Genomic DNA, 13176 nt, shown 5'->3' with positions numbered 1-13176 from the left:
TTCTTAAGGTACCCCTGGATGTTCATCCTTAAAACACAGCTTTTTGGGAAAGTGGCTTTCAGGAGCTTTGAAGGGCCCCTGGCAGCATCTAATGTCATCCTCATTCCAAGCAGTCACCACTGCTCAACCCAAGTAGAATGAAGAGATGTCTTCCTGAATGGGATCATGCCACATCCTCCGAGTACTGTGTATGATGCTGCAACACTTTACTCTCCACATTTTCCCCTATGTGTATTTTCCTATGCACAGACTACACTAGACTAGAAGAGGTGGAAGGGACCTGCAACAGTCATCTAGTCCAACTGTCTGACCACTTCAAGGCTCTTCCAAAGTTAGAGAATGTCATCAAGGGCATCATCCTAATGTCTCTTAAACACTGACAGTCTTGGGGCACTGACCACCCCTCTAAAAAGTCTGTCCTAATATTTGACCACCCTCTTGATAAAGATATTCTTCACCAAGCTTGAACCTCCTCTGGTGTGGCTTTGAACCATGATGCATCCTATTACTGGATCCCAGGCAGAAGAGCTAACATAACCCTCTCCACCTTCCCTCAGGAAGCTGTAGAGAGTACTGAGGTTGCTCCATAGCCTCATGTTCTTCAACCTAGACAACACCAAAGTCTTCAGCTGCTCCTCATAGCAGCTGTCTCACTTCCTGTTAGAATTTTTAAAAGGAACAGTTATCTGCATCCTTGTCTTCCCCAGTTTCTTGTCACCTCCATGTGACAATCTGGATGATGGAACCATGGGATAAAGGCCTGGAAATCCAGATGAGACTATCCTTCTTTGAAATGTGTTTCTGTTTAGTTTTGTGTTCTCAGAACATTTAGGGATAATTTTTTAGTCCAGTTCAGCTTTTAAGAGTAATTTTCGTGAGTCTTATTTGACTTGTGAGCACTCGTGTAACACAATATTGTAAGAATTACAGTAGCAGAATGTTTCATTCACAGTGCCTGGAGTGCTCACAAATTCTTCTTGTAATTGCTGGAATACTCCCATCATCTCAGACACATAATGATTTATGAAAAGATTAAACAGAATAGAAGAGATTGGTCATTCAAGCTGATTCAAACATTGTTGCTGGTACTGAAAGCAACAAGTTGTAACATAATCCATGGCATAAGTAGGATTGTTCTGATGCCACAAAACCTGAAGATGATCAAAATCTCACATTATAAAAATACCATCATTTTGCTTACTTTGGAAAAGGGGGATCCAGATGATTATTTCAGTTCTGAGACATCTCTGCAATTCTCAAATGAGCTCAAAAAATGTCATGTACCTTTTTGTCACTTTGTAGAATATAGCAAAAGGTCTGAAAACAATGATTCTTGTGCTGTAAGCCTACAGCCTGGAAACTAAATAAAGAAATCAATAAGCATGCAGAGCCCAAGCTGGTTTGCAGAAGGATGTACTGAAGTGTGGCTAACAGTAAAACAGAGTCTGACTGGTACTTTCCAATACCCTTTCAGATCAGTAAGTTTTTATTTATAGCCTTTGTCTCCTGTACAGGGTATGGAGATTCTTCCTTTCAGCCAGAGGGTTTCTTTCTTCTATGTCTTTTTCTTCATCAAGTACTGCATGAAAATTTTATTACATCTTTGCTGAGAATTAGTTTTAAGAAAATAAATTGAATAGGCCAACTATAAAAGTAAAATGTACATCAGTTTTCTGTCAATCAATTCAAGCTAAACAGAACAAAATGTGTAGATCCCTGTAAGCATTAAGCATTTTTTCATAAATTGTGATCTCCTAAGGAGTGGCACAAGCAGAATGATGTATAGTATATATTCAGGGGCTCTCTGAAAGCTACCTTGGAAAATATAACTTTATTATGTAAAACTTAAATATATTAGTTCAGCTCAGTGGCTTTTGTTTGGTAAGATTTTTTTCATTGCATTCACAGATATGCAGGGTGATGTTTCCCAGCTGTCAGTCCTGCCTTTACTGAAGCTGCATGACTGGAGCCAAAGGCAGAATCTAGCTCCCAGGTCTGAATCCAGCAGAGCATTTATATTGATATTTCTCTCTTAGAAAGGGTGTGCTCCTGTTGGCTTTCTGGGCTGCCTATAAGCTTGAAAGTAAGTATGTGCTTAAGTGCTTCACTGGAGCAGGCAGCATCCTGGAGCCACACTAAAACATTCAGCTCAATTTATTTGCAGAGAGGTTTTTACTGTTTGAAAGAAGTATTTTTCTCAAATAGAAGAGGGGAACAAATGTCCCAGAGCACTCATTAATTTCTCTCTCAGTCACTTTCCTTCTTTCTGCAACTCTGTTTTCCTGCTTTCCTGGCTTATAACATCATCCCTGTCAATTCCTTACAAAACATCACTGCTAAACAGTCTTGTTTCACATTGATAGCTCTCACTGCTTTATGTGTTTCAGATTTGAACTGAAACCTCTTCCTTGTCCAGGGCTTTATGAGTGTCAGCTTCAATCTGAAACCTCTTCCTTGTCTGGGGCATTATTTTCCCTTCAACCTTCAGTGGCACCAGGTGTTGAAAATCTTTTCCCACACCCAAAACAACTGTGGGACATTTCCTACTGCATACCTGTCATGCCAGGCCCTTTCTACCAACCCCACTCCTTCCCTTATTTAAACCCTGCTAGTAATACATTTCCACTATGCAGTGTTAATAAAACTACCCTTCAGCAGGTTCTTGCTGGCTGGAACACAAAAGGCTACTGGGGGAGATCTAGTAACCAGGGAAGCTTCAGAGAGGGCTCTTTGCAGAGTTGTATATGCTACCAGGACCTCTTGGCCTAAAATGCAGCCATCAGAGCCTCTGGGTGAAATGCTGTGAGCCCCAAGGGCACAGCAGTATGCATGGATCCATAACTGCAATGATGCAATGAGTGCTGCATCGCCAAGACTGTCTAAAATTCCTTCCTTACATGCTTTGGTCAATAGAGAAAGAGTTGAGGGGTAGGGCATATCAGCATCTTTTGTCATGAGGCTTCTGCATCTTTGCCATTTCTTTTCTTTTCTTTTTTTTTTTTTTTTTTTAATGAAGATTATCAGAAAAATGAAATCCCTTTGGCTTACTGTCTGGTACAATGCAATTCTTGCAGTTTTAATCTTACAGAACTAGCAATGGTGATCAAGCTGGTTTCATGTTTGCAGGGTCACAGCTTGTCTAACTGAATGCTTGCAGCAGTCTGTGAAGAATCTACTGTGCAACAGATCTGCCCATTTGTGATTCTGTATGCCTTTTCAAGCTATATTGGTTTTTTTGTTTCAGGGCTTTGAAAAAGATCTGGAAGGCACAGCCAGATCTGGCGAGATGGTCTTGAGATCATAAGTGCTTCATCGTGGTGAATGTGGCTGTGATGGTGGTGAAGGGGATTTTTGATCAGAGTACTCTTAATGAAGGCAGCATAGTTCTGTGAGCAAATGTGCTGTCTTCAATGTGACTAAGAGCAGACTTCAAAGAAACACTGGGAAAAGGCAGGGAAGTATGAGTCATCTGCAGAATGTCAGTTTGTGTGTGTCTTTATGCAGCATGTAATTATTTTTACACACATGTTTAATTAATCATTCCTTGTATTTCATCTGGGACTACATTTGTTTGTCATTCTTCTTGCTGGGTTTAACGTCATGCCATTACAGTGTCAATGACACTTTTGGCAGTGGGAAGTCTTTCAAGAACACTGCAGTGAATGCAGCTGCCCTGAAAAGTGGTCCAAGCTGGAGACAACAGTCTGAAGGTGTTCTGTGATGAGAATGATACGTTCCATTGCACAATTCACTCTTGCATCCATGTCCAATGCCAAAGCTCCTGGTCAGGGAAAAGCCAGAGATGCACAACTGCAGAAATGGGAACCTACCCCACAAATACCCTGCCTGGAAAGGCCATCCTGAAGAAGGGCAGTTACATATGGGGCAGAGCTGAAATGTTGTTGAAGCCTGTACAGTGAGGTACCCAGGAGTGCTGGGGAAAACAAAACACATAAAGCCAGCTTCTACTAACTACAAACACAGAGAAGTGGTCTCAGAGCAGGAGGACTGGAAGTGTGACGTGAGGTTTGCAGCTGGAGGTCTGTGGAGACAGATGAGGCAAATTACGTATTCCTCCCTTTGTCTTCATCTTCATGGGGATAAACCTGAGACAAAGGACTATTGAGTAGTTTGGGTTAGGAAGAAAACACAGACTTTGGTCCAAAGAAAAGAAAATATTACAGAGATTAACCTTGTCATCAGGGGGAAGAAGTTTTGTCTTAGAGAATTTGATTGTGTAGTAGAGCCTGGGACATGAGGGAGAGAGGAAATCTTCTGGCAGTAAACCATAGCAATGCTTTCAGCTATTAATATACTTATTGCTGTTGCATATGAGTGTAACTCACTAAAATCTATGGACTTTCCTCATTTAAATGAGCATATGCTATTGAAGTCTACTGTGGCTGCTGCTCTGTGAGGATATGGGTGGTAAAAGGGAGGGAGTCTGCTTTGGCCCGCTTAGGATGCCCCTGAAGCAAAGAGCACATGGGCACCTCTGGCCAAATCTGTGAAATCCCTTACCTCACCTACTGACAAAATTGAGCTAATTAAGCAATACCAGCTTTCTGTCAGATGTACAGAATTGCTGAGGCTGCCTTTGCTCTCAGGACTAAAACTGAAATAACCTCATTTGGCACAGTAGAGTCTCAAGGAATGGAACTAGTCTGGGCAGATGAAACACCCTATTTGCCACTTGTTTCTGGTGCTTTCCCAGCATGTTTTCTGAGCACAGGATGCTCACTGCTGGCCAGCTCCCCTCTTTCTCTGCATAGCTTCAAAGTTTCCTTTGGTGTGGTGAAAATTTGCCGTGTTTTGGAATTTTGGTGTGTGTTTAGCCCATGTGCTTTGGGGCTTGTATTGCATGGTTTCTTCTTTTGCAATATTTAAGAAATTCATAAGTTTTAATATTGTGCCTCTACTCACGATGTTTTTATCACATTCTCTGTGGCTACCTCCTAACATGTTTGACTCTTTATGTGTTAAGTTCTTGGCAAGATTTTTGCTTGTTCCAGCTTTCTTTCTGAAGCCATGAATAACATTTCTGCATTCATGCATATTTTCTAAATGTGAAAATGCATTGGATACATTATTTTTTCCTATCCTGCGGTAGGACAGGAGAGTCATGGAGCAATTCTGTTGTGTATTAGTGTCCCTGTACTTACAGGTAGGGACTTGAGTCCTGGGTGTTTCATCACTGCTGACATAGCTAATTATACTCTGCACAGTGATTCTAGCTGGTCCGTCTCCACCCATTTCAAGAGAAATGATGTGCTTGGATTTTACCACTTTAGAATAGAACAGAATAGAATAGACCAGGTTGGAACAGACTTTCAAGATCATCATATCAAACCCATTATCCAACACCATCTAATCAACCCATGGCACCAAGCACCCCATCCAGTCTCCTCCTAAACACCTCCAGTGATGGCGACTCCACCACCTCCCCAGGCAGCCCATTCCAATGGGCAATCACTCTCTCTATGAAGAATTTCTTCCTAACATCCAGTCTCAACCTCCCCTGGCACAGCTTGAGACTGTGTCCTCTTGTTCTGGTGCTGGTTGCCTGGGAGAAGAGACCAGCCCCCACCTGGCTACAACCTCCCTTCAGGTAGTTTTAGAGAGCAATAAGGTCTCCCCTGAGTCTCCTCTTCTCCAGGCTAAGCAACCCCAGCTCCGTCAGCCTCTCCTCACAGGGCTTGTACTCCAAACCCCTCAACAACCCCTCACTTTCATAGGTCACTCAGTTAATCTCTGATTACCTGAGATCACTGGTAAGTTACTTCACTTTTCTTGGAAGATGTCAGCAAGTCTCAGGCAAACATGCTCTGCAGAAAAAGATCCTTACTCTCAGAGGCCCTATATGAAAGTAAATCAGGCATTTCATAACTGCAGGACGCAGGCAAGAAAATTCAGAAACAGCATCAAACTTGCCAAGATATAAGACCAAAATAAATAAATAAAATTCTCTTGCCTATATGCACAGGATAAATCAGTATCCCTAAACCTTCCTGACTTATCATATGTATTAAGATATTACTTATGCAGCTGCACTTTTTCTGCAGCTACCTCTTATCTTTTTGGCAAAAAGATAAATTTCTTATGTTCAATGGTCTTTGGTTCAGAGCTTCTACTTCTGAAAGATGCTTGTACAATGTATCATGGAGTGTAGACAATTCAATAGAGACTTGACACACAGAGCTAAACTTGAAGAAAGTATTCCACAGTTTCTAGAATGTACTTGACCATGGAGGGAGCCCACACCGTGTAAGCCAGTGTGTGTTGAGGAAAGGTTTGATAAGTGCTTAAGCCTTAGCCTGCTTTAGCAGTGGTTCTTCTAATTCAGATGACTACATCAAAGGTTTTCCAGAGTACTGGTGACACTCAAGCTGTTTGAAAGTGTTGTATGGCCCTTTTGAGACCTCAAGCTGATTTCTGTGATGTTTCTTCCTCTTCCAGTGATGCTGGTGACTGCTCCTGGACAGAAAAATAGTTGTCAAGCTGTGGGATGAGTCAAACCAGCTGAATGTTTCCATTATTTGTGACTTATATCTTCATTGCTGCTCAGGAAGTCTCCTTCACGGAGATATATGTAGGAATGAAGGCCATCAGCTGGTTGGTGGAGGCTGTCACCTCACTGGTACAGACTGAAGTCAAAACTCAAAAAATCTAGCCAGCATAATCCTCTGCCTATCGAAAGTACACAAACCAGAAAATTACTATTACATTGCTTCTTTCTTTGTGTTTTGGTTTGGGAGCCTGTGGAACTTTTATGTGAGATGTGAAACACCTGGCTCCTTAGGCCCATGTTCCCCTGTCAGTTGTGGAAGAACCCAGTGTGCAAGCAGGATCCATCCCTGCAGAGCTGCTTGCAGAGCAAGGTGCCAGCCAGCTGTAGTGTGCTTTCCCCCACGGCTTGAAATGTTGTCAGAGGGAGAATCTGTGGAGAATTGCTTGTCATCTGATTGCATTATTTTTCAACCACATGAGCAATAAATATTTAAAGTCTGGTTGTAGGCAATGTAACAACTCTGTAAATATGCTGTTCTGAATACAGAAGTGAGAGGATGATCTTTTCTTTTAAGAGGAAACAAATACATCTCTGTTTGGCATAAAGTGTCCTCCTCCCCATTCTGTAAGGAAGAATATGTTGAAGCAATTTTGTTGCTATGTATGAAGGTGGAAACTAAAGGCAGAAAAGTACTGCTGCATATTTATTGCTACCTTCTGGCTATCCTCTGTTCTTTTCCATTTGTCAGATTGAAGTATTAGATCAAAGCCCAGTAAGGAAATGCAGGAACTGAGAGAGGGAACTGAAAATAGCTTCACTATTGCTGCTGCTTGGTCTCTCCCTGCTTGTTGCCACTGTGTTCTTTACTATGACAGAGAAGCTGGGATCAGTAATGCAGATAAGCAGCAGTATGGAAGTTCCTGTGAGGTTTTCTGTGCTCTCTACAGCATCACATGAACTTCTAATGCTCTAAGTAATTTGTTTTTACAGGAATACTTGCAGCTGCTTTATCTAAACTGTAATTCAGAATTAACATGAACATGAAGGTGCTGGGCCTCCACCAGCTCTAGTGGAAGAGGGCAGCAGTAGTGGAAGAGGTGGAAGTGATAGAAAAATAAGCATCCTGTAAATGTCATTGGACATTGACTACTAGGATAAAAGTAAATCCAGGCCTTTTTGATGTCTTTGTTATGATTAAACTAGATTTTGTGCCTTTGAAAGTGCTTTGAAAAGAACCCAAAAAATACTCTGAGCTAGGCTTTCAGTTAATTTGAGTAGCAGAGCTACAGCAATTGTGGAAGGATCTAGTTCTGCACATTGCCCTCTTGTTATGGTTTAACCCCAGCCAACAACTAACCACCATGCAACCACTTGCTCTCTCTTCCACCCTCCCAGTTCCTTCCAGTCAGGAAAACTAAAAAAAGTAAAACTTGGGGGTTGAGATAAGAATGGTTTATTAAGTAAAATAAAATACAACAGCAATACTAGTAATAAAAAGGAATATAATATCCAGAGAAATAAATAAAACCCAGCAAAAGACCAGTGATGCACAATGCAGCCTCTTACTGCCTGCCAACTGGTGCTTGAGCAGCAATATGTTCTTCTGTCCAGCTTCCTGTAGTCTGTGTACTGAATATGACTTTCTATAATATGCAATATCCCTTTGGCTAGTTCAGGTCAGCTGCCCTGGACATACTCCCTCCTAGCTTCCTCCCACTCATTGGCTGAGCATGGGAAAATGGAGAAATGCTACTTAGAAACAACTAAAACATCAGTGTGCTATCAACATTATTCTCACATTAAAGCCAAAACACAGCTCTCTACCAGCTACTAGGAAGAAAATTAAGTCTGTCCCAGCTGAAACTAGGACATCTTTCTAGCATTCCTTCCCACCCTCTCCACCCCCCCACCCCCCCTGCCCCGGCCCTTGAGTTTCTGGGGTTTTGGTTTTGTTTGTGTTTTTTTGTTTTAGTTTTAAAGTGGTTTAGAAAGTGATGTTGCAGTTAAGAAGTAACTGGATGACTTGACTCACATGGCTTGTTTTTCCTCTGTGAGGCACAGTTGGTATAGTTTTTCAAATGTATAAATGATTGTAACATGTGATGCTGTATGCTACTTAGTACACCTCTGATGTCTCTAAAATCCATATAGCGAACATCTCAGAACAGCCCATTATCAAACATCTGTTACCTTCCAAGAGAAGTTTCCTCTTCAAAAAGCCCAGCTGAAGGATAGTAGAATATTTATTACATGGCTGCCAGTATCCTTCTGCCTGAAGGATGGACTGCAATTACAGTAGGGTAAATATTTCATTAGAACAAAGCAAAACTGCATTGCAAGTAGCCTTCCCTTTATTTAAAACATTTATTAAAATACAACATTAGAATGTACATGGGAATAATTCTTTCTACCCAATCTACCAAGTAAGCTGAAATTTTAGGCAAGACATTTTGTTATTACAAAACCTTGCATATTAGAGTAATCTATCTTTCCCTCGGAAAAAGATGGATGTCCTAACATAGACTACGCTTAGTGTGCTCACTGATGTTCCTTTCACCATTCTGGCTGCATTAAGGATATAAAGAGAAGGTACAAGAAAATCTTAGACCCGTTCCAAAACCCATTCTTTTCAGAAGGATGGTGTAAATACAAGTGCAAAACCTGAATATAAATGAACGTTGAAGTCTGTGCATGAGTGGGAAGTAGTCGCTTCAATACTGCATAATGATGCTTGTGCAGTATGGGACAATAATGGTCTGTATTAAATACCTTCTGAATTCTATTTGGTTTAAAACTGTCTTTTTACTGGACACTGAAAAAAGGCACAAATAAAACCACTTTTTGGAGTGCTTGCCCTACTGCTGCAATTTTCTTAGTGAATAGAGAAGACAACTAAGAGCACATATAAAGAATGAGGTCTTATTGGACACTAGTCTGTCAAGAACTCCCTTTCACTGGAGGTCATCTTTCTGCTAGAGAATCAGATTACACAATGTTTAGCTTATAATATTTCACTTTATCTGATAAAGGACCCCAAGTCTGTAGGCTGGTCCTAGAGGGGGAACAGCCTTCTTGCTTCTTCAAAAGGCTAAGAAGCTAAAAGAGCAATCACTTTCTTACTGTGCCTATCACAAAGAACTATTTTCTGTGATTACTGGAGAGATGCCACTTTCCAGTTCAGATTTTCAGGCAGCTGAACTCCTTTCCCATGGTTCCACTTCTCTGAATAGCAGGACTTTACTCAGTGTGTTTTTTTTTTTCTCCAGGCTCCTGGTCAGGCCTTACCTGCCATCTACCTACTTTGCTTTGAATAATTTGTAAGTTAGAAGTGCAGCTTCAGTGTGAAAAAACACTGTTCTGAAAATGTATGCCGTGGTCATGCAGCAGTGTGAAGCAGGCCTGTCTCTTGAGCACTCTCAGCCAGTCTCTTCTCTAAACCCTTACAAAGTTTCAAAACTGCTTGATTATGCCACGGTATGTACAAACCCATTTCTCACAGATCAGTGGTCATGTTATAGCATGACTTCCCATCTGTCACAGCTGCTGCCTCTGCTCTGTCCAGTGGTGAACTTCTCCAGGGAGTTCCAACTTGTCTCTGGGCCAAATGCACCTTTTCATGCTCATGTGAGTGGTCACCAACACCTTCTAAGTTGTTTTGACCTGTAAAGAAGCAGGGTGACTTTAGTGGACAAGTCAATCAGCAGGATTTCTGGCTCACATTAGTTAGTCATGAGAATTTAATTTTCTTTTTGCTTTATTGCTTTGTCCTAATACCTGAGCTCTGATAGGGACTTCAACTACACTGAAAAGCTGACACACTGAGAAAGTTAATGTACAGTGAAACCTGTCTCTAGAGAGCCCTTACCATTCTTGATGTTGCAAGCACTCAGATGCTGAAAAGCTGTGTCCCCTTGTTTAAAGCTATGGATGGTTTTCCCCCTAAGAAAGGGATCCTGCAGTAAATTTGCTCTGGGGCATAAACCTGCAATTCATTGCATATAGCATGAGCTAGTTCCCAAAATGCAGCATCAGCTCCAGCGTCCAAAATGTGCTTAGGTTAAATGCTGTTTCCTTTGGGTAGCCTCCAGACTCTAAGGATGCAACTGCAAAGCATTCTAGTGAGACACACAAAAATAAGCAAATGTATTGTGAGTGAGTCCCCAAAGTGCACTTCTAGGTCTAGGCTTCCATGCAGTGCAGAGGCCTGGAGCAAACAGAAACTTAAGACAATATATGATCTCCAGAGGTCCCTTCCAACCCCCAACATCCTGTGAGATAGATATAGATAATAAAGATATAGAGATATAGATGATACAGATAGATAAAGATACATATGGATACAGATATAGATATTCCATGCACACATATGGAAGTCAGGAATTTCAAAGACCTTTAACAGTAGCAATTTGCAGTTATATTTAATACTTTCAGTATTTATTTGAAGGCATGAATACGTTGCCATCATGTGATGAGGTACTATAAACTAAATATTTTCTGCAAAACAAAGCATGTGAACAGCTGGCTTCTGGAATGGTGCCTTGACTTGCCTTTTTGATTGTGGATTTCCACATCTCTGTGCTTGTCTGGATTTTGTTAGAACAGTTTTTACATCTGAACTCACATGTACAGCATCTGTCAACCAATTACTGGAGGTTATTCAAAGGTTATATTTGAAGTACTCATTTGAGATATAAAGCGAGCATTTCATTCATTGACAATGATTGCTGAACAAAAGCTTGAAAATCCTAAAGGAACTATCAGAATAGATTTGAACTTCTGCACTGTGGGGAGAGTGTTGTGAATTCAAAGTGTGACCTTGACAGAAACAGCAGGTAGCTGTGTTCACACCTTCTGAAGTATGAGGGTCACATTTGCATAATTCACTGAAGGTGCTTTTCATGTGACTGACACGTTGACAGCAATTAATTATCATAGTATTTACCTAGGGTTCTGGCACATCAAGTGATTAAAGATACATTTGGAAATTAGTGGTTTTGTTTACACCCATTCCTCTAATTGTTTGCTAAATAATTTACCAGCATTGTGCTTCAGATCTCTGAGTACTGCAAATAGTATGTCTATATTATGGGTCAGTGCAGAGGGGAGTAAACATAGATGGGTAAGGAGTGTGCTGAAGACAGAGAAAAGAGTGATCACCTGGGCTTCAGAGGCAGAGATTTAAAAGGAACACAAGTATCTTGCTCACCTAAACACAAGGTGATAATTTACAGATAGATAGTATCAAAGTGCTGTAATTTTTCATGCAGACCTACAGGATCTGTTTTTATTATGTGGATGTTAAGTGGATTGTTAGGAACTTAAAGGCTATAGCAAAATTTCCAACACTTCACATTTCTGAGTATCAGGTAGAGCACCAAACTATGTCCCTCCAGAAACCAAAGTCTCTACCACTTCCTAACAGAGGCCTCTTTAGCTGTACCCATTTGCTGTCAGTGACCCCCATATGAAACTGACTGGGCATTTTTCTACGTATTTCACTCTTTTCTTAAAGGTCCTAGTGATTCCTATATGTCCAGGCTGTTCTGTAAACACAGTAGATATCCTTCCAGCATGAATTCAATTTAACACACACTTCACTTCTTTGTGCCCTACTGAATGCATGGCTCCTGTTTGTAAGCATGTCATGCATTGCTGCTGTCTTTCTATTGAGATGAAACAAATCAAATGATGCAGTGAGGTTATTTACACAGAAATTGATATTCTGGGAAAGAGGTTACGATGAAAAAGTTCTGTCTTTGTGATTTCTGGTCTGATTTCAGAGTTGTAAGTTGAAGGGAAGCTGTAAGTCTCTTAGCCTTCTGACTGTTGTTACCTTGCTTAATCCACTAAAACCTCCATCACTTAGCTAACACCATGCAGTCCAGAAGTCAATGACTGAATAATTACCAGAAGGCATTGGTCTGCCTTAGATGGCTGCAGTTCCTGCTATGTCTCATTAAATCTAAACCAGAAACTTCTAGTATTAGGAAAGAACTCTGGCCAGTTTGTCTCATGTTATAGGTAAGATACTGATGTCTGCCTGTCTCAGAGCCCCAGGACTCTTATGGAAACCGCTGACGAAATTAACATTTGTCTCTTTTCCAGTGCCCCAATAAGAACTTGCATTGCTACAGGTTCAGAAAGTTATTAGAGCAATAGAGAAAACAGATTTGGGATTGCCGGTGGTAAATGCTCTAACTGCAAGTAATCAAGCACAAGTTAGTAAACCCTGACTAGCATCTGACAGAGAGACAAATCTTTGCAATAGTGCTAATATGTAATAGAAATGGTATTGCTGCAACATTTAGGAAGGTGTCATTGTATTATGAGGCTTGAAGTTCACACTGCAACATGAGACTCTTTCTGTTCTGGGTGTTGCTTTCACATTCCAGGTTTTGGGGTGCTGATCTTTTCCACTGGGCAGGCTGCGGGTCAGGGGGAGGGAGGAACTCACTGGCTTCTGCTGCTGCTTCTGCATTTGCAGAACACTGCAAATAGGCTAAGGTAATCATGCATTGTATCACCTAATTAAACTCTCTTTATCTCAACCCAGATTTTTTTTGTATGTTACTTTCCCTCCCGCCTCTGTGTGTGTGTGGGGGGGGGGGGGGGTGTGCTTGTGAGAGCAGGCTGTGTTAACCCAGAACACTTGTCCAACAGTCTTTCTC

The sequence above is a fragment of the Dryobates pubescens genome, chromosome 5, assembly GCF_014839835.1.
Source record: "Dryobates pubescens isolate bDryPub1 chromosome 5, bDryPub1.pri, whole genome shotgun sequence".
Lineage (NCBI taxonomy): Eukaryota > Metazoa > Chordata > Aves > Piciformes > Picidae > Dryobates > Dryobates pubescens.
This window is presented reverse-complemented; position numbering follows the sequence as displayed.